This window comes from Suricata suricatta, chromosome 13 (genome assembly GCF_006229205.1).
Source record: "Suricata suricatta isolate VVHF042 chromosome 13, meerkat_22Aug2017_6uvM2_HiC, whole genome shotgun sequence".
Lineage (NCBI taxonomy): Eukaryota > Metazoa > Chordata > Mammalia > Carnivora > Herpestidae > Suricata > Suricata suricatta.
Genome location: NC_043712.1, coordinates 79096258 through 79118741, shown reverse-complemented (window position 1 = coordinate 79118741; position 22484 = coordinate 79096258). Strand labels below are relative to the sequence as shown.

The following is a 22484-nucleotide window of genomic DNA, read 5'->3' as shown; positions in this document are numbered from 1 at the left end:
ACATCATGTTAAATCTTTTCTTAGACCATTTTTTTAATTGAGATAATCATATACCATAAAGTTCACCCTTTGAAAGTGTAAAATATAGTTGTTTTTAGTATAGTCACAAGGGTATACAACTGTCACCACTGTGTAATTCAGAACATTTTCATCACCCCTTACTGAATCTGGTTCTGGGTTTTGCTTTGTCACTTCAGATTCTGGGGTTTGTTTTCTCTCCTTCTAGCATGCCTTGTAATCTTTGGTTGAAGACTGGATGTGATATCTGGGAGAATAGAAACTGAGGGAAATGGGCCTTTCATAAGAAGTTTTATGTTTAGTTGGTTAGAGCTGGACTGTGTTTCATGTTATGGCTGCAGCTGTAGGGCCACAGGACTCAGTTTCCTCGGGTGTACTTTTGTTTTCTCTCCCCTGTCACCTGAGGTTTCCCTAAGAGTTCCTTCTTAAATAGAATTTGTGTCTTGACACCATTTCAGTTATAATCCACTGTCATTGTACTGGACACTGTTGATGTGGCACTCAGGTGTCGGGGAAGAGGAATTGTTCTGTAATTTTATGAATGACTCTCAGTCTCTCATGGGCCTGAGTCCTTGGGCTGTCACTTTCAGGAGTACTCCTTAGCATTTTGCTTTTATTCTTTTTAGGTTAAATAGAATTTCAAGAGGGGCTGGAGTTGGCTAATTGCCCTTCCCTGCCTTACCCAGGGTCTGGTAACATCATTTTACTTGAAGCATTGGACTTTATTACAGAGAATGCTTTGGGTGTATTTCAGAATGGTAATTTAAAATGGGTGGATATTTTGGGGGACATTACCATGAGAACCTGGTGGGGTTTCCTTGAGGTAAAACTCATAAGAATGTTTGGGTTCCTCTAAGATTGGGTCCCCAAGGAACTTCTCAGTCTTGACCTAGGACACACTCAGCATCCAGCAATTTGTGAAGATTATCACTTAAGTATTTAGAGCAGTTTAAGACTCCTGCATCTTTGCTCCAGGTAAGCTGATCTCAGCTATGATTCTCTGTGTTTGGCTGTCTCTCACATTTCTGGGTGATGATTTGTCCTGTTAATTCTCTGATGGGTCTAAGAAAATCATTTATTTTCAGTTTGCTGTAAAGAGGTATGTGAAGACTTCCAAACTCTATACATTTTGGACCTGAAACCAAAAGTCCCAAACTCTTTTTTAAGTGCTAAATAGAACATATTTTAGACTTTGTGGAGTCGTATGGCATCTGTTCCAGTTACACAACTCTGCTGTTGTGGCATGAAAGCAGCCATGAGCAATACATAAATGAATGGGAATTTATATGTTGTTTTTCTTTTATAATTTTTTAAAAGTTTATTTATTTTGAGAGAGAGAGCGAGAGAGAGAGAGCGAGCGAGCGAGCGTGAGCGCATGTGCAGGGGAGAGGCAGAGGGGTAGGGAGAGAGAGAATCCCAAGCAGGGTCTGCACTGTCAGCACAGAGCTGGATCTGGGTGAGACTCAAACTCATGAACCATGAGATCATGACCTGACCTGAAACCAAGATTTGGACCCTTAACCGAGTGAGCTACCCAAGTGCCCCTATTATTGTCATTTTCTCTTTCCATTCTGTCAGGTTTTGACTCGTGTATTGGGGCTTTGTTGATAGTTGCATATATGTTTAAAATTGTTATGTCTCTTAGGGGTGCCTGAGTGGCTCAGTTGGTTGAGTATCCCACTTCAGCTCAGGTCATGATCTCACCATTCATGGGTTCAAGCCCTGGGTCAGGCTCTGTGCTGATAGCTTAGAGCCTGGAGCCTGCTTCATATTCTGTTTCTCCCTCTCTCTCTGCCCCTCCCCCACTCATGGTCTGTCTGTTTCTCTCTCTCTCAAAAATGAATAAACATTTAAAAACATTGTTATGTCTTCTTGATAGATCAGTCCTTTTGTCATTGTAAAATATCCTTCTTTGTCTCTGGTGACAAATTTTGTCTTAAAGTTTTTTGTGTGTGTGATATTAATATAGCCACTTCAGTTCTTTTGCATACCATTTGTGTGATGTATTATTTCCCATCCTTTTCTTTTTTAATAATTTATTTATTTTTTAATTTAGATCCAAGTTAGCATATAATGCAACAATGATTTCAGGAGTAGATTCCTTAATGCCCCTTACCCATTTGCCTATTCCCCGCCCCCCCCCACAGTCCCTCCAGCAACCCTCTGTTTGTTCTCTGTATTTAAGAGTCTCTTATATTTTGTTCCCTTCTTGGTTTTTATATTATTTTTACTTCCCTTCCCTTATGTTTATCTGTTTTGTATCTTAAATTCCTCATTTACTGAAGTCATATGATATTTGTTTTTCTCTGATGGACTAATTGTGCTTAGCATAATACCCTCTAGTTCCTTTCATGTAGCTGAAATGGCAGGATTTCATTCTTTTTTACTGCTAAGTAATATTCCATTGTGTGTATGTATGTGTATACACACACATACACACACACATACACACACCCCACATCTTCCTTATCCACTCATCTGTCGATGGACATTTGGGGTCTTTCCATACTTTGGCTGTTGTCGATAGCACTGCTATAAACATTGGGGTGCATGTGCCTTTTCAAAATAGCATACCTATATCCTTTGGATAAATATTTAGTAGTTCAATTGCTGGGTCATATGGTAGTTCTATATTTACTTTTTTGAGGAACCTCCATACTGTTTTCCAGAGTGGCTGCACCAGTTTTCATTCCCAACAGCAGTGCAAAAGAGATCCTCCTTTTTGCCAACATCTGTTGTTGCCTGAGTTGTTAATGTTAGCCATTCTGACAGGTGTGAAGTGATACCTCATTGTGGTTTTGATTTGTATTTTCCTGATGATGCGTGATGTTGAGCATTTCTTCGTGTGTTAGCCATCTAGATGTCTTCTCTGGAGAAGTGTCTATTCACATCTTCTGCCCATTTCTTCACTGGATTATTTGTTTTTTGGTTGTTGAGTTTGATAAGTTCTTTATAGATTTTGGATACTAACCCTTTATCAGATATGTCATTTACAAATATCTTCTCCCATTCTGTCAATTACATTTTAGTTTTGTTGATTGTTTCCTTTGCTGTGCAGAACCATTTTATTTTGATGAGTTCTCAATAGTTCAATTTTGCTTTTGTTTCCCTTGCCTTCATAGACATGTTGAGTAAGAAGTTGCTGTGGCTCAGGTCAAAGAGGATTTTGCCTGCTTTCTCTTCTAGGATTTTGATGGCTTCTTTCATCCATTTTGAGTTTGTTTTTGTATATGGTGTAAGAAAGTGGTCCAGGTGAGGGGCACCTGGGTGGCTTAGTCAGTTAAGCATCTGACTTCGGCTCATGCCTGGGTGGCTTAGTCAGTTAAGCATCTGACTTCGGTTCATGGGTTTGAGCCCTGCATCAGGCTCTGTGCTGACAATTCAAAGCCTGGATCCTGCTTCAGATTCTGTGTCTCCTTTTCTCTCTGCACCTCCCCTGCTCATGCTCTGTCTTTCTTTCTCTCTCTCTCTCTCTCTCTCTCTCTCTCTCTCTCTCTCAAAAATAAATAAATATTTAAAATTTTTTGTAAGAAAAAGTGACCAAGGTTTATTTTTCTGCATGCTGCTGTCTAGTTTTCCCAGTACCATTTGCTGAAGAAACTGCTTCATTCCATTGGATATTCTTTGCTGCTTTGTCAGAGATTAGTTGGCCATACATTTGTGGGTCCATTTCTGAGTTCTCTATTCTGTTAGATTGATCTGAGTGTTTTTGTGCCAGTAGCATACTGTCTTGATGATTACAGCTTTGTAATACAGCTTGAAGTCCAGTATTGTGATGCCTCCAGCTTTGGTTTCTTTTTCAAGGTTGCTTTTGCAATTCGAGGTCTTTTCTGGTTCCATAAAATTTTAGGATTGTTTGTTCTAGCTCTGTGAAGAATATTGGTGTTATTTTGATAGGGATTGCCCATCCTTTTCCTTTCAAGTCATTTATGTCTTTGAATTTGTAGTTTGTGTCTTGTATAGACAGTATAGAATTGGATTATGCCTTCTTTTTAAATGAAATCCATTCTTCCAATGTCTGTCTTTTAGTTGGAGATATTAATCTGTTAACATTAATGTACTTAATGATAAGGAATGATTTTGCATTTTAAAATTTTTTCTATATGTCTTATTACCTTTTGTTTCTCTCTTCCTCCATTATTTCCTTCTTTTGCATTAAAATAGATATAATGTACCATTTTAATTAGCTTGTCATTTTTTAATTGTAATTGTTTTTTGAATTACATTTTTGTTGGGTTTCCTAGGGATTACAATTAAAATCTTGTCTTATAACAATATTGTTCAAAGTAAAAACAGCTTAATTTATAGTAGGGTACAAAAACTTGGCTTTTATATATTTTCACTCCCTCCTTTCTCCTTTGTGCTATTAGTGTCACATATTGCATCTTTATATATTGTATGCCCATCAACACTGATTATAATCATTCCTTCATGCAGTTGTTTTAAAAACCTGATAGGAGATATAGAAAAGGAATTCCAAATTTAAAATACATTTTTACATTTACCTGTCCAGTAGTCTTTACTAGTGCTCTATTCTTCATGTGGATTTGAGTTATTGTTTGGCATCTTTTCATTTCAGCTTAAAGGATTCCCTTTACTATTTATTGTATGGCGGGTATGCTTGTGACAAATCCTGTTTTTATCTGGTAATGTCTTCTTCCCCGCCCCTCCCCCCCTTAATTTTCTAAGGATGGTTTTGCTGGATATAGGAATCTTGGTTGATAGTTTTTTTCTTTCAGTTTTTGGATATGTTATCTCACTATCTTCTCGCTTCTGTGTTTTTTGATAATAAATCAGGTGATAATTCTATTGAGAAACCTTTGTCTTGCTGCCCTCAAGTTTTTCTTTTGTCTTATGACATTTTGATCATGATGTGCCTAGCTGTGCTTTCTTTGAATTTATCCCACTTGGAGTTTTGTTTAGCTTCTTGTATGTATTAATTAATAACTTTCATCAAATTTGGGAAGTTTTTCGGTCAGTATTTCTTCAAATATTTTCTTTTCCTTCCACTTCCTTCTAAATCACCATTTATTGCTGTTTAATATGTTTAGAATTGTAAATTTCATTATTACTTTTTTTTTATTTCTAGAGGCTCTTTTACAAATATGGTAGATTTGTTTTTAGAGTTACCTGTTCCTCTCAGATATTTTCAGGGTTATCTTTTTGTTTGTTTAAATAGAATAACTGTACTTATTTTATAGTTATATGTAATATTTCCACTATCTGAAGTCTTTGTGTATCTGTTTCTTTGAATTATTGTTTTTGTTATTTATGTATGATATGTTTCCTTGTGGACTTACCATTCGTGAGAAAGTATTTTGAAGGGATTCTTTAAAGCCTAGGATAAAGATGCATTTTTCATGGAAGGTGCCTAGTATATCACCAGTCTGACACCACCTTAAACCAATTCACAGCTTAGGTTTCCTGATTATGAGCCTTTAAAAAAAAAATCTGTCTTAAGGCCACCCTGTGGTCTCTAGTTCTCAGGATATTTTTCTTTTACTCTCTTCCATGTTCCACACTGTGTCCTGAGTATGAGTGAGAGAAGTGGGGGTGTGTCTACATCTGGTTTACCCATACTCTAATCAGTTGTGTCCCTTTGAGATCCTATTTGATTCTTCATCTTGGCCCTTGGTCTTGACATCTGTTCCCACTACAGGTAAGACTGCCAAAATCAAAGGGCATGTACCTGGATCAGTAAGTGTCTTGAGGACAAGCACGGCTAAGGAGGTCAGGTGTTCCACTTAGCTCTCTGGGTTCTCCTTTCCCTTAGATTTTTTGACCTATAGGTTTCTAGTCTCTTGACAGCTCTTCAGTACTTTGAGGAAATTTTTTTAAACTTAAACTAGCATGTCAGTTGTTTTTAGCTGGAAGATTAGATTGAACAATCTAGCCCACTACTTTAGAAATAGAAGTCTGCGAAGTATCTTGAAGGATAAACATATAACAATACTATCTGAAATCTCTTATTCTCTGTCATAAAAGACAAAGATTGGGATGGGAAGTTAAGACATTTTAAAAATACTTGGATTAATCACAGATAGTCCTTCATTTGTAAATATTTATAGAATCCCTCACTGTTTTTAGAAGACTGGGTGCTAGAAGGATACAAAGTTTTAAAGAGCACAAACATTTTCAGTAGGCAGCTTTTTATTTTGTTAATTCTGAAATTGTAGTGTTTCTTTTAATTAAAGTACCTTTCAGGATTAACTCATTTACAGGAAAAATTATGCTATTAAACCCCTTAAAGTCTCAGTGTGCTATAGCCCTACTCTTAGGATAAAGAATCTATAGCAAAGGATTGTGCAGTTACATTTATTAAACAGGTTATTTAATTAATTTATTTATTTCCTTAAAATTAGCATTATTTATTATTGAGAGACAGAGACAGATTGAACATGGGAGGGGCAGAGAGAGGGAGACATAGAGTCTGAAGCAGGCTCCAGGCTCTGAGCAGTCAGCGTAGAGCCTGACATGGGGCTCGAACTCCAGAATGGTGAGATCATGACCTGAGCTGAAGTTCAATACTCAACCAACTGAGCCATCCATGTGTCCTAGATGTTTCATTCTTAACAACAAATGGGGATCATGCAAAAATATTGGGCAACAATGTAGAGGTGATGTCTCTTTACTATATAATTTAAGAAATAAAAGCAATGATTTAGCAACTGTGGATTTTTAACCCAACTAACTCTATTAATTATTAATGAAGTATTATAAGAAAAATTGCTAATAGATTTATATTCCTAAAATGCGTTGAAATATTTAATTAAAGGTAAAATGAGTAGTTATGAAGAAAACTATAATATAGAATTCTGAAATTTGAATTTCATTATTCCATTTTAGTATGAGTGACAAAAAGTACCATCATTGCATGCAGTGTGGCTCAGATATACCTAATTACATTTTGTCTTGTGAAGTCACTTAAATTTGTTTACATAAAGTTTGTTTATATAGGAAGCAAATCCATAGGAAATTTATTATGAGATAGACTTACAAGGACATTCTATCTTTTGTTTTATAGACAGAAAACTTCTCATAAAAATAGAATATTTTTGGATAATAGTTTGCTAGAAAAAATATAGTTTTATAGTTTAGTTATAATGAACAGAAATTACAAATATTGAATATAGTAAGATTCTTCAAAAATTTTTCTTCCGTTTCTTTTGCCCCTTGACAGCAAAGAAATATTGAACTGAACACATAAGCCGTTGCATTCATATGCATCTTTTTTTTATTGAAATACAGTTGACATACAATATTATATTAGTTTTAGGTGTACAACATAATTTTATATATGATCCAGTGCTTAACATCATAAATGAAGTTATCATCTGTCATAATGAAATTATTATAATATTATCGACTATATTTCCTAGGCTGGATTTTACATCCCAATGACTTGTTTATTTTATAACTGGGAGTTTGTATTTTTTAATCCCTTTTACCTATTTCGCCCATCCCCTCTTGCTCCTTCCCTCTAGCAACTACCAATTTGTTGTTTGTATTTATGAGTGTTTCTGTTTCGTTTTTTAGATTCCACATATAAGTGAAGATTTCATTCTTTTTTATATTTTTAACGTAAGGTGGAAAGTTGACCTTATAGCCACTTTATTAATACACAAAAATAGTCTTAATGAATGCTAATAAAATCATACAGTCTCATGAATATTATTTGCTTGAAACTTTTTGTATTTCATAAACTCCAGTTAAAATGATTTTGTGTATTACTTGTGCAAAGTTAATTCCATGCTAATAAATATGGTCTTTATACAAAAGTTCAAATAAAATATAAAAAATGTATTTCAGGTAAAATACATTCAGTTTAATACGTTCTCTTGAAATTTTTGATAAGATTTAATTCTGACCAAGTGTTGTTCTGACCACATTGCACTTTAGGGCACCCCAAAGTCCACATGCATTTCTCTCAGCATTAGAGTGAGTTAAGTTTCTTTATACCATTTATGACATACATTTGAGCCAATAGATCATAATAGAACCAACTAATGTAAGACATCTTTTAATCATTTCTCTGATTGTTAAAATCCTTAGGTTAAGTCCATGATATAATACCAACTCAATACCAGTATCAGGAAAGAAAGGGTTCTTTATTACTGGATTTTAAGAGAGCTATCAACTCTCTTCTGTTTGAACAAGAAAAGTGTTATTTCGTAAGTATGTATTTTTTTTTTAATCAGGAAGAATAATGAAAGCGCTTTAAAATTAATTGTATACTCTTCTTTAAAACTTAAAAATTTAGTTTCTTTAACACTTAAAACATTTAGTTACTTAGGGAGAGTCAAACTAGTGGGAAACCTACACTGTAGAATTCATTTTAATGTGATTTTGTATCTTTCAAGTACTCTGTATTCAGCAGCTAGAATTATTCAGGTAATATTTTAAATAAAAATAAAAAAGATGGGGGTCATTTATGGTTAGCAGCATCCATTTTCACCGTAAACAATCCATTTGATCAAGTATTTCAATTGAGCAAACACTTGTTGGGTATCTGCTAGCATGGCATGTCCATAGAGCTGACAAGGCTGACCAAAACAGACCCCACTCCCAGGAAAATGGTTTTCCAAAGCAGATTAACTTCGTTCACTTACCAGCTTACTTAGATGCAAATCTAATTTGCATATCAAGACTTCCTTTTGAGAGGCACCTGGGTGGCTCAGTCTGTTAAGCGTCTGTCTGACTTTAGGATCTCCCAGTTAGTGAGTTTGAGCCCTGCGTCAGGCCCTGCACTGACAGCTCAGAGCCTGGAGCCTGCTTCAGATTCTGTGTCTCCTTCTCTCTCTGCCTGCCTCTCTCTCTCTCTCTCTCTCTCTCTCTCAAAAAAATGTTAAAAAATTTTAATAAAAAAGCTTTCTTTTGAAATTGAGAAAATAAAAATTTTTTTCTACTTTTAAGAACATGGAAGACTCTCAATCAGTACCATGCTAATAAAGGAGATATAGTTTGTTTACACAAAATATAATTCAGACTTGTATTTCAGAAATTGTATTTCAAAAAATCTAAAGTGCTCCCTAACTTCATTTGGAGCATGTACATAAGACTTTTCCATTTTAAATTATAAATCAGAATTGGAACTCAATGCCATGTAATTTAATACCTGTATTTTTAAGGGGGAGTTAATTGTATATTAGCAGCCAAATATAGATTTTAAAATTAAGATGGTTAAAAAAAATCTAGGTTTGTCATTTTATTTTTTATTTTTTTATTTAAAAATTAAAAAAAAATTTAACATTTATTTTCATATTTTGAGAGACAGAAAGAAACAGAGCATGAGCAAAGGGAGGGCAAAGAAGAGGAAGACACAGAATCCAAAGCAGGTTCCAGGTTCCAAGCTGTCAGCACAGAGCACAACACCGGGCTCAAACCCATGAACCAAGAGATCATGACGTGAGCCAAAGTCAGCCACTTAACCAGCTGAGCCACCCAGCTCCACTAGGTTTGTCCTTTCAAATTCTAGCCCAGGGTTTACAAGCAGGCTCTCTTTCCATTCCTATATATTGACTTTAAGATAAGAACTTAGGTCTCTAGAGTACATAATTATATAGCCTAGACTATTTCAGGCTTTCAAGAATTGATATAAGAGAAAGTTTCAAGGGTAATTTATGTTTTTCTAGGTAGCTTTTGCTAGTAGATGTGGTAATGGAAACATATGAATTATCTGGCTGGGGAAAACTGGTTTTAAATTCCAAGATTCTGCCCTTTTCTATCAACATTTGGATTAACCCCCCTGCCAAAAAAAAAAAAAAAAAGACTAGAACATGCTCCATGTAGTATTTTGAGGACTGTGTGTATGTGTGTGTATTTTAAGATCACTCATATAGAAGAAAAGTCTGTTTCATACCGCTTGCCTTCACTCTTCCACATTAGAATATGGAGAGAGAATAGAAGAGGAAATTAGAGTTGAAAGGATTTCTTTCTATATCTTGTTTCTTTAATTTCTCTTTTTGTTTCTAAGGGTTTTATACAAGGCAGGCTATTGAAACACTAACTGAAGAAAACACAAAGTGAACACACAGGAGCATTTAATGGGCTGTTTGGAAGAATAACCTTTGCTTTTTTTTTTTTTTATGTGAATGATTGATTTTGTGGTGATTGTTAGATAATCACATACATTAGGTTCCTGACTTTCAGATTTTTAGATTCATCTGTTAATGCAATGAATATTTGTGGAGCACCTCCTGTGTTCCAGGCACCATTCTAAGTGCTGGGCACACAGTTCTTATGGGGCACATTGTCTTCTCTCTTAAGAGTTTCTTCATTTCTCTGTTAGCTATTATCTACCTTTTTTCCCGTTGTTTCAGTTTCTTTGCATCCATTTTCCTATATTAGGATCCAACATAATTTTGTTGATAACATGTAGCCAGGCTCTGTCTTTTTATCCACTCTGACACCCTCCATCTTTTTTTGATATATTTAGACCGTTGGCCCTTTAAAAATTATTTTTGGACAGCCCATCACAAAAATTAACCTCAAATGTTAATAAGTGCCGAGGTTGAGAAGCCTTGATATAAAAGATAGCACTTAGCACAGTTCCTGGCACTTGTTAAATGCTTAGTAAATGTCCATTCACCCTATGGGTTGATCTCCTCATGTTCCTAACAGTTCACATAATTAGCAATCCCCTAAACTCACTATGCATACCAAAGTTTCTTCATTATAAGACATGCTTCAAAAAAACCCACTGTTTTAATTTTTTGAATTGGCATGAGATGTGATAATTTACATGTTACCTCTAAGTTTCTGTTATCAAACCATGTGAGTGTCAGTTAATGGCATCTTAAACTTCCAGAAAGGTAGTATACTGTATACATTTCTAAGGTTCTAGGATTCTAGTTCCTGTATTAGATCAGGAGTTGGGGTGTGTGTGTGTGTGTGTGTGTGTGTGTGTGTGTGTGCATGCGTGTGTGTGATTATTCTAGAGTTTGCAGTATGCATTTACAACTAATCTAAGTCCATTTTCAAATAACATTATACTGCTTCAAGTACCTCATAACAGTGTATTCCCAATTCCTTCCTCCTGTCCCATGTAACATTGCTGTTACTCATTTCACTTATCTGTAAGTGATAATCACCGAGTATTCTCTTGCCATTATTACATTGAACAAACTGTTATCTGTTAGATCAAAGAATGAGAAAGAGAAAAGATTTTATTTTACTGTTATTTGTTACTTTTCTAAGGCTCCTATTTTATGTAGATCTGAGTTTCTGACCTATATCATTTTTCTAGTTTACTTCTTCTACTTCTTCACTTTTGAAGGATAATTTCTCTGACTACAGAATTCTACATTGGTAGCATTGTTTTCAGTACTCTAAATAGTTCACCCTATTCTCACCTTTCCTGCATGGTTTCTGAGTCCAATGTAACTCTTACCATTGACCCATTGTAAGTTAAGGTAGGCTTCTTTCAGGATTTTGTCATTGTCATTGATTCTCTACAGTTTGAATATGATCTCCCAAGATGTAATTTTTTTTTTAATCCTGCTTACTATTCTCTGAACCTTCTATATCTGTGTTTTGGCATCTGTCATTAATGTTGAAAAATTCTCAGCCATTATTACTTCAAACCTATCTTCTGTTGTTCCTTTCACTCTTTCTTCCCTTTCTGACAGTCTCATTATATATGTTATACTATTTGTAATTGTTCCACAGATCACTATGACATTCCAGCATTTTGAAATGTCCAAAAAATACTTTTTTCTCAATAAAAAAAATACCAGGGGTGCCTGGGTGGCTCAGTCAGTTAAGTGTTCGTCTTCGGCTCAGTTCATGATCTCACAGTTCGTGGGTACGAGCCCCGTGTCAGGGTCTGAGCTGACAGCTAGCTCAGAGCCTGGAGCCTGTCTACTGATTCTGTGTCTCCCTCTCTCTCTGACCCTCCCCTGCTCATGCTGTCTCTCTCTGTCTCTCAAAAAATAAATAAAAACTTTAAAAAAATTTTTTAAAAAATCAAAAGCTCATTCAGGAACCATAGTTCTACTTCATGTATTTATCCTTTCATTCATTCAGCATGTATTTTTATTGATTGTCAACTTTGTGTCAGTTCTCTAAGTGCCTCTATTTAATAACATGACCTTGTATGTATTATGTTCCCTTAAGTATTTCCCAGCAGCGACAATTACATCACTTTGGGGATGAGTGAGGAATTAATAATTCAACCTTTTGTTGTTCATTTTCAGGATTTAACAGAAACTAATTGGAATAAAAAAACATAAAAGCCTTTCAGCTTTTCTATGGCAAGAAATACATGTAGAATTGATGATATTTTTTACTGTTACTGCATTTTCCTTTTGAAGGAGGAGTGACTGTGTGTGGTCATCAAAATCTATCAAAAAGTAAAAAATGAGAAGAAGTTTGTAACCAGTACAGGTCACACACAGTTTTGTTAGTGGTGAAGAAATCCAGTAAAGGTGAAATATGTTCATATATTTTAATGATTTACCATTAAAAGGACCAATTTAAAAGAAGAATATGAACACCACCACAGATGGCTTAATTTTACCCCTTGAACATAGTTCTTTATGCCATATGGAGAGTCATGCAGGCACAGTAGCTCATTCTTCAGTCTGTAATACTCCCAGCAAAGGGGAAGTCATAACAGGAATGATGTGTATTAATAAAGAGCACAAAGACAGAATTGTTAAGTATTTTGACTTACATACTTGTCTCCAAGTTGCTACATGGGGAAAGCTGTTTTCTGTGAATATCCCTGCATGATGAGGGGTTAAGAAATAGTATGCCTGAGGAGGCTCTCTCTATGGCCAAGAAAATGACTGCCTTTCTAGTGTTGAACTTTGAAAAAATAAAAGCTGTAAATTCCAGGGTATCTTGCTCTATGTGATGGAATATCTCAGGAAGGTCAGGTTGCATATAACTTAGTATGTAACATATGTGCGTATAACATAATGACAAACATTTAAAATATACTGTGGGAAACTAAAAACCACCTGTAATGAGTCCTTTTGTACTGTAGAAAATTACTGATAATTTCTGTCCCGGTGGGCTTTGTTTTTTTAAACTTGTAAAGGAAAATACAGGGGAAAGCTCCTTGACATTGGTCTTGGCAATGGTTTTCCTACCTATGACACCTAGCGCACAAGTAACAGAAACAAAATAAACAAGTGGGACTAAAAAGGAAAATGAAACGACAACTTAGAATGGGAGAAAATATTTGCAAGCTACATAGTGAATAAGTGGTTAATATCCAAAAGCTATAAGCAACTCACACAACTTAATGGCAAAAAAAATCCATCTTAAAAATGGGCAAAGGGCTGAGTAGACATTTTCCCAAAAGAAGACATTAAACAGGTACATAAAAAGGTGTTCAGCATGACTAATTATTAGGGAAATGCAAATCTAAACCACAAAGAGATACCATCTCTGACCTGTTAGAATGGCTGTTATTAAAAGGACAAGACAGGGGCGCCTGGGTGGCTCAGTCAGTTTCACATCCCACTTTGACTCAGGTCATGATCTCATGGTTTGTGGGTTCCAGCCCCACATTGGACTCTGCACTGACAGCTCAGAACCTGGAGCCTGCTTCACATTCTGTGTCACTCACTGCCCCTTTCCTGCTTTTGCTTTTTCTCTCTCTCAAAAATAAATAAATAATTTTTAAAAAGACATAAGTACTAAAGAGAATGTGGAGAAAAGGGAACTCTTGTACACTGTTGGTGGAATGCAAATTGGTATAGCCCTATAGAAAAACAGTATGGAACTTCCTCAAAAAATAAAAAATAGTACTACCATATGACCCACCAATTCCATTAATGGGAAAAATACAAAGGAAATGACCTCACTATCTCAAAGAGACATCTGCACCTGTATGTTTACTGCAACATTGTTTATAATAGCCAAAACATGGAAATAACTTAAATGTCCATTGGTGGATAAATGAACAAAATACAGCATATCTATATATAATGGAATATTATTCAGTCATAAAATAGAAAGACATCCTGCCATTAGTGACAACATGGATGCATCCCTAGGGCATTATGCTAAATGGAATAAGTCAAAGACAGATACTGTATTATCTCATTTATATGTGGGTTCCAAAAAAACCAGTGTCCTGGAAACAGAATAGATTGGTGGTTGCTAAAGGTGGGAGAAATAGGTGAAGGTGGTCAAAGGGTACAAACTTCAAGTCCTAAGATGTTTAAGTCCTAGAGTGGTAACGTGGCATACATGGTAACCATAGTTAGATTTGAAAGTAGCCAAGAGAGTAGATGTTAAAAGTTCTCAACACACACACACACACACACACACACACACACACACACACACAAATTGTAACTATACGAGGTAATAGACATGTTAACTAACTCTATTTTTGGTAATCATTTGTGATATCTATCTATCTATCTAATTAGTACCCTGTATACCTTAAACTTACCCAATATTAGGTGAATTGGGTCTCAATAAAGCCAGAAAAAAATCTATAAAAGCATACAAAGCAAACAAAAGTAAAGTTACCTCTCCATCCTCACGTCCATTGCCAGGCCCACTCTCCATAAGCATCAACTTTAGTCTGTGTCTGTTGTCACCCCCCTCCCCAAGAATGATTTCTCATATATATCACTTTCACCTCTGGTTCCTTCTGTTCCTGTTATAGTTTAGTGTTTTTGCTTCTTTTTATGTCAGGTTTCTTCTCTCTCTCTTTCTCCCTCTCCACACATATAACACACACATTAAAGTCTGAAAAGATTCATATAACCCAAAATGTTAATACCTTTTTTTTCTGAGTGATATAGGATAGATGTTTTTCCTTTTGTTTCTCTGTATTCTCTAATATTTCAAAAATTGTTAGGTATTACATAATTGAATAGAATTAAATTACAATGTTAAGGATATTAATGGAAATATTAGAAAGGTTACTTTTTGAAGTTTATTTATTTTGAGAGAGACAGAGACAGAGAGAGAGAGAGAGAGAACATGCATGAGTAGGGGATGTGCACAGAGAGAGAGAGAGAGAGAGAGAGAGAGAGAGAGAGAGAGAGAAAGAATCCCAAGTGGGCTCCACACTGTCAGCACAGAGCTCCAGGCGGAGCTCGATCCTATGGGCCATGAGATCATGACCTGAGCCAAACCAAGAGTTGGATGCTTAACGGACTGAGCCACATGGGGGCTAAGGTTATTTTCAATACTTGCCTTCTACATTGGGCAGAATTCTTAGCATCTTTCCTCCTTTCTTGATGATGCTAATTACATAGGTCATACCTCCAGTCAAAGCACTCCGCTAACCTCTATACAACTTCCAAAGGGACTTTTCTAATGCACAAAGTATGATTGCCAATTCTGTGCTTAACAGCTTTTAATTTTTCCTTATCACCCACTAAAGAAATCCAGATTCTTGCTCACGACAGAAGGCTTCCGTAGCCTGACCCAGCCTACTCTTTCTGGACTTAATCCTCATTGTTAGACTCTGACAAGACTGCAAAGAGAAATGAGAAGTTGAATCTTAGATTCTTGAAGAGTTAGTTCACAGATTGTGAACTTAACTCAGTAGCTGTTAATGGTCTGGTTAGTTCATAAAACAGGAGCTACCATGACATTTCAGAATCCTGAGTAGTTATGTCCCATGAACAAACCTGATTTGGTTAAAATAGGGAAACTTAGAATTGCCCTGGGAAGAGATAGGTATCAGGAAAATGAGTCTTGAAAAATAGGAGAAGGATCTGGGGATAGTAATTCCATGCCTACATCTGCAGGTGGAGTGATGAATAATTATAAACATAGTATAGGGTTTTGAGTCTACAGGGCTTTATATGAAAAAATATCATCTCTTACCCATCTATTTAGCGTTCAAAACAACTTGCTTGAAATCTTATTGGTATCTTCAATTCATGGATAAGGAATAAGATTCAAAGAAATGAAACTGCTGATTCAAGATTACACAGCAAATTTGAGTCAGACTTCCCTTTGCTTCTAAATTCTATGATCACCATGGATAGAATATCAGGGTTTACTCTCTGATTCAACATCAAGGAAGTGGGTAAAAGAAGGATTTGCGGTTCTGGAACTGGCTCTTTCCTGGGCCACCAGAAAACATCCTCTTGGAACTGTCTTTGCTCCTTTATTGTGACAAAAACCACAGCAAAGGGTCGTTACTGTGTTTACCTTGTGCCAAGCATGGTGCTAAATACTTTAGTTATTACTACTTTTAATCCTTGGCAATCCCTTAAGTGGCTGCTCCGTTCTCCATTATCTGAATGAGGAAAGTGTGCCTCCCATAAGTGGCTTAGCCCCAAGCTACACAGTGAGTTAGTGCAGAGCTGGGAGTTGAACCCAGGCCAGCTTCTTGACAGAGCTCATGTCCTTCTGTTGAGCTTCACAACCCATTTTTTTTTAATTAGGGATAGCTATTTTTAGAATTTGGGTGTCACACATCAGCCTTTTACAGGGGTCCTCCTCTTTGGCTCAGAGCCGTACTGATTATATGAAAGAGTATGACGACAACTTGTTCTTCCTCTGATTCTCCTCATTTCCTCAATCTTCTCTTCTTAGTGCCCAAATATTACCAATCAGTAGAAATTGTTTTAAATCATGTATTATTCAGCTTTAGCATAAAATCCTAGAAAACAAGAATTTTATAGTAAAAAGAGTGATAGAGTAGAAACAATACCAAAATTAAAATCTGGAGATCTGATTTCCAGCTCTTAATTATTTTGATACAGAGAAACAGACAGAGTGCAGGTTGGGAAGGGCAGAGAAAGAGGAGACACAGAACCTGAAGCAGGCTCCAGGCTCTGAGCTGTCGGCACAGAGCCTGATGTGGGCCTTGAACCTGCGGACAGCAAGATCATGACCTGAGCTGAAGTTGGACACCTAACCAGCTGAGCCATCCAGGCGCTCCCTGAATTCTCTCACTTTTAAATCATTTTCTAAGAAAACCCTGAGTAATGTATAAGAATATTTTGTGAATTTCATTAATTTATCTCTGGAAAATTAAGCCCAACTGATCTATTTTTGATTTTCAGGTTTTGATTTCCATTAGAGTATAGTTTTTCTTTAAATAGCAGCAGTGTACCAATCTCTTTATGTAAGAAGTGGATATTTAAGACATACTCAGAGGGAAATGATTCTTGAACACCTTCCCCATCCTTTCAGTCCATGAATTATAATTGTGACAGCAATGTAGGTGTGTACTTTAAGCTGTCAAGAGAGCCTTGGTTTCTGATTTTCCTGCCAATGCACATTTTGAGAAAAGTCATGCATATTTTCCTTGCTCAGTGTCCCCCACTGAGTTCTTTATTTCTGGTTCTAAATAGTATCCATGTTTCTTGCCATGACAGATTATAACTGGACTCACTCTGACCTTGGCCAGAGCAAACAGAAGATGAATGAGCCAGAGCCGATCCCTGGCTTCTGAATGATAGAGCCAGCACACCGTATACAACATTCACCCTCCCCCGTCAGAGCTTTTGCCCCGGGCCTCAATTCTTTCCTCCTGACTCTAGTTTTCTTCTACTTCTCACGGGCTGAGGGACTTCCTTTACATGTTGGCCTGGAATCTGGATATAATTTTCTTATTGGTGTTTGAAAGGTTTTCATTAGCTAAATATGTAATTATACACATAAATAAAGTCTGACATTTACTATAAAACCAGAAGGCTTAGAGCCTTGAAAGAATGAGTGGACATACCTCATCTCAGATTGGGAAGTCTTTCTAAATGTGTCACCCAAAGCAGAAAACATAAAGCAGTGAGACTGATATGTTATATAAATATATAGATATCACATTAATCAAGTTTGAAAAAAATACTTGGTAATCATGTGATACATAATCAATATTCTTAATACATAAATAGCTCGTATATCAATAAGCAAATGTTGAACAATCCAATAACTGTCCAATGAACATATTAGGTGTTATTGTTCAAAAAGAAATATTTTTTAAAAGAAGGAAAAGTATGATTTAGTTATTATAATTAAAATGTATTTAATTCATAATTAAAATATTGGAGGAAAACTGGTGAAAATAAGGAGGAGACATTGCAGGCTGTTTATTGTTGGATTTCAAATTAATGGAACTGATAATCCAAGTAGCATAAACTGTGTGGGGCGCCTGGGTGGCTCAGTTGATTGAGTACCCCAATCTTGGTTTTAGCTTAGGTCATGATCCCAGGTCATGGGATCAAGCCCCACACTGGGCTCTGTGCTGCGTGTGGAGCCTGCTTAAGATTCTCTCTCACTTTCTCTGCCTCTGTCCTTCCCCCACTCACACACACACTCTCTTCCCCACTTCAAAAGAAAGGAAAAAAGAATACGCTGTGTACATTCCATGCTCAGTGGCATGTTATTCCTTAAGTTAGTGATATAATAGAAAACCCTTAAGAAAACAAGTCCAAGAGTAAATGGAGGTAAGCTATGTATAATCCAACTTGTTCCACCTTAACGGACAGTCTGGGTACAAGTTTGTGAAAAGTCTGGAACACAGATTATAATATGAAATTACAAGCGGGTGGTCTTGGGTTGTCAGTAAAATTTAAGAATCTTCTTGAAAACTCTTCTTGAAGCCCCAGTGATTCTCCTGCTGACGTTGATGTGGTTAGTGCAAATAATTAATAATTTGTGGATTCAGATTGTCTCCCCTATTCTACTGAGTAGTCAGGGTGCTTGGATGAAACATATGGACTCGGCAATTGTGGAGGGAATTCTCCTGAAGAGATGGGTCTTGTCAACCAAATTGATATTCTAGTAATCATGTCAGTCTGTCAGCCTTCCTTTTTCTTCTTCTTTTTAATTTATTTTTTGCTGCCACCAAGAAGGTTTGAAACCTCCCAAAGCAGTTAAAAACGATGAAGTGTGGGACATAAGAGAAAATATTAATGTAAACGAATGTAGTCAAATAAATGCAATGCTAACTAGTAGGTCTTTGTCTACCAGCACTAGACTTCCTTCATTTCTCATTGGGTAGAAACTGGTAACCTGCTCTCTCCTAAATAAGTCACTGATAAGGAGAATGGAACTACCGGGAAAAGTAATAGTAATAGCTAAGTTTTAAACCAGTCTGGATTTTATCCTAAACAAGAGGATTCTGCCAGTAAGGAAAAAGTTCAGGTGGGGTGGATCTTGATAGGCAATCAGTAGTATCTGTTAACACTGAATATTAAAAATTTAAAAATCTTTGAAAATTTGTTTTATAAAGAGAGGGCATGTCACCGGTTACTACCAAATGAGAACAGAAGGAAGTCTGCTGTTGGTCTTCTGGGAAAGATTTCCTCATTCTAGGAAGGACACACCAGGAGATATAATCATTTTTACATGTGGTTATGGTCTTGCTCGCATGTTTAGCCCAGAACTGATTCAGCTGTTTTGTAATTCTGAGGGGAGTCACCCTGAGGGAAAAGGAGAGAGAAGACGACATTATTAAGCCATTTAATCAAGCGATCCTGAAAACTGCTCTACCATTGATCTTTTGTTAAATGAGATATGTTCCCTTATTAACTAGTTTCCATTCGTTTCTGTTCTTTTTGGCTGAATGCAGTCTGATATACCATATGCATATAAGAACTTTAATTCACAGAGGTGCCTGGATGGCTCAGTCAGTAAGTGTTCCACTTGGGCTCAGGTCATGATTTCATGGTTTTTGAGTTCCAGCCCTGCGTCGGGTTCTGTGCAAACAGCTCAGAGCCTGGAGCCTGCTTTGGATTCTGTGTCTCCCTCTTTCTCTGCTCCTCCCCTGTTCACACTCTGTCTTCTTCTCTCTCAAAATAAATAAACATTAACAATTAAAAAAAGAACTTTAGTTCACTGCTGAGGGATCAATTGGTTTAATATTTTCAGAGGGAAATTTGATGAAAATATACAAAGATTTTGATCTAGCAAAGCCACTGTAGCAAGAAATTTTAAGAATTATATATTAGTTTCAATTTTATGTTTGGCAATAATGCTTATAATGAAAAATTGTAAAAACTATATTTCCAATGACACAATGATTAAATGGATTTTAGACTATTCAAACAATGCTGTACTTCTTTTCATCAATCAAATGTAAAAATGTTTAATTAAATAACTCCTTGGTTATACCTATAATGATTGTATGTGCATTGAGAAAAATCTTTTACCACAAAGAAGATAGGATTTTATTTGACTATGCATATACTTTCCATTAATTTACTCAAGAAACATTTTTTGAGTGTCAACAATGTGCTAGGCATTCTGCTAGGTGCTAGAGATAGATAGGTCAGTGCAAAGTAAGTCATTGGACTCATAGAGATTATGTTGTAGAGAAGACAATGACCAAGGAGACAAAATTGTTTTGGTTTCTTAACAAAAGGAAAAAGTAGGGTTGTGTGATGGAAAGTAAATAGGTTGGTGGTTGAAGTGAACATTAGTAGGGCAGTGAAGGAGGCCCTTTCTGAATTGAGGCATGATGGATGAGAAGTACTCCCCATTCAAAAAAACAAAAGAATGAGAAGAGCAATCAAGGGATGGAAAAGCAAAAACAGCAGGTCCAACGTGAGAAAGAACTCAGTGTCCTTCAGAACCAGAAACAGTATCAGTGTGGTTGGTGCAGAATGTTGGGGATTGGCCAGAATTAGTGTCCCGTGGTGTTGGGGAGGTAGACAGGATCTCATTCATGAGTAAAGGCTTGTAGGCCACATAAGGAGTTGTAATTTTATTCTGAGTCATAGGAGGTCATTAGATTATTTTAATCTGGAAGATGACACAGTGTGACTCTCATTCCCTGGCTACTGTGTACAGGGTGGATGGTAGGAACAGGGAAAACCATTAAGAATCTGTAGTCAAATGAGAAAAGAGGACCAAATCAAGCTATAGTTTGGAGGTAGGATGAATAGGTTTTCCTAAGAGAGTGTATGTTGGTGGTAGTGGTTATGAGAAAAATACCAAAACAAGTATAAATCTCAAAATAGGTCACTTATTACATAAGTCTGGAGTTCAGGGATACAGTCCAGGTGGGACAGTGTATCCAGAGGATGGTGCAAAACATTGATTTAGTTTTCTCATTTAGTCACCTACCACTCTGCTTGGAGTCTTTCTTAGATGAACGCACAAGGATCCATTTTCATTTTTCTCACTGTTCTCCCCACCTCCAGCCCAGCCCCCAGGCTTTCTTCGGTTACTCTGCTTGTCTTCCCATCTGTCCTGGAAGGGCTGAGTCACATTCTTCAGATTCTATCACCAGTCCTTGGGATGCATTGTGGTGAAATGTGGACAAGACAAATAAACCTTTCTTTTAGAAAAACCCTGGTGTGGTATTGTGTTAACAGCTGGCAAGAGGAAGACAAGGAAGAAGGGGAAAGAAGAAAAATGACCTCCTTAAGTATAATACTCATACAAAGAGGATATGGGAAAATGAATACCTTCATGCGTTGCTAGAGGTAGTATAAATTCTTACAACCTTTCTGGAGGGCTCTTTGATTCAGAGATCAAAAGTCACATTGGGGCGCCTGGGTGTCTTAGTTGGTTAAGCATCTGACTTCATTTCAGGTCATGATCTCACAGTTTGTGAGCTAAGGTCTGAGCTTAGAGCTTAGAGCCTGCTTCAGATTCTGTCTCCCTCTCTCTCTACCCCTTCCCCGCTTATGCCTCTGTCTCTCTCAGAAATAAATAAACATGGAAAAAAGAAAGTTGTAAAGATGTGCTTAGCTTTTTGATCCATAAATTCAATTTCTATGTTTCATTATAGGATGTTAATAACAGTTTTCCTTATAATAATGTAAACTAGGAAACAATGAATTATTAATAGTAGGAGACATTGTGTGGACTCCCCAAATATTAAAATGCTCCCCTGTCATTAACTTTTACATTGTAGAGTGTTTAATGACGTAGAAAAATGTTAACAACATATTATTGAGTAAAGAAAGTTATGAAATGGTATGTATGTTGTGATTATATAACAACATCACTAAGATTGGAAAATTTTATACTAAAATATTAATAGTGGTATTGCTATTAAGAGAACTCCCTTCTTTCTTCCTTTCTTTTTTTTTCTTCCCTTTCTCCTCCCTTATTTCTTTTTCTTTCTTATTTTCTACAATATACATATAAGATAGGAACATCTTAAGATTAAAAAAAGAATCACGGATACTTGAATGATGTATCACAAATTGACAGATTGGGAGCTCAATTATAGATGATGATGTGAATATTAGCAACCATGATTAATGCCAAAGAGAATGGAATTGGCAATGCAAAGAGAGAATTAGACATTCATATTTAGCAAATAATTGTTTTACCTAATGTTCCCTCTGAAAATATTTGTTGACATATGTAGGTCTCAAATGATTGAAAATGGACATCTTTTGGCTGTGTCAAGGGTCCACTTAGAGTCAGATGTGACTGTGATCAGTGGGAATGAAGAATGGCATTCAGATGGTGATGTGTTTGTTGGAAGCTCAGAAGAGCCTGTGTAGATTTGCTTCCTCCCCTTTAGTTCAAGAGAACTCAGAAATAATGGTCTTAAAAAGGCTTCCCTTAGGGCA

The 22484-nt window shown here is 36.3% G+C and overlaps 1 long non-coding RNA gene across 2 annotated transcripts in view; it reads left to right on the top strand.

Annotated features, from left to right (window-relative positions):
• LOC115277057 overlaps nucleotides 1-21244 on the top strand; it is a 29067-nt gene extending 7823 nt beyond the window's left edge. Inside the window, exon 3 of one of the 2 annotated variants that reach the window (XR_003902200.1) lies at nucleotides 21096-21244. This is a non-coding gene — a long non-coding RNA (uncharacterized LOC115277057). Of the gene's footprint in view, nucleotides 1-17327; nucleotides 17620-21095 lie in introns of those variants that run through there. The other variant, XR_003902201.1, reaches the window with a different exon arrangement.
• The last annotated feature ends 1240 nt before the right edge of the window (nucleotides 21245-22484 follow it).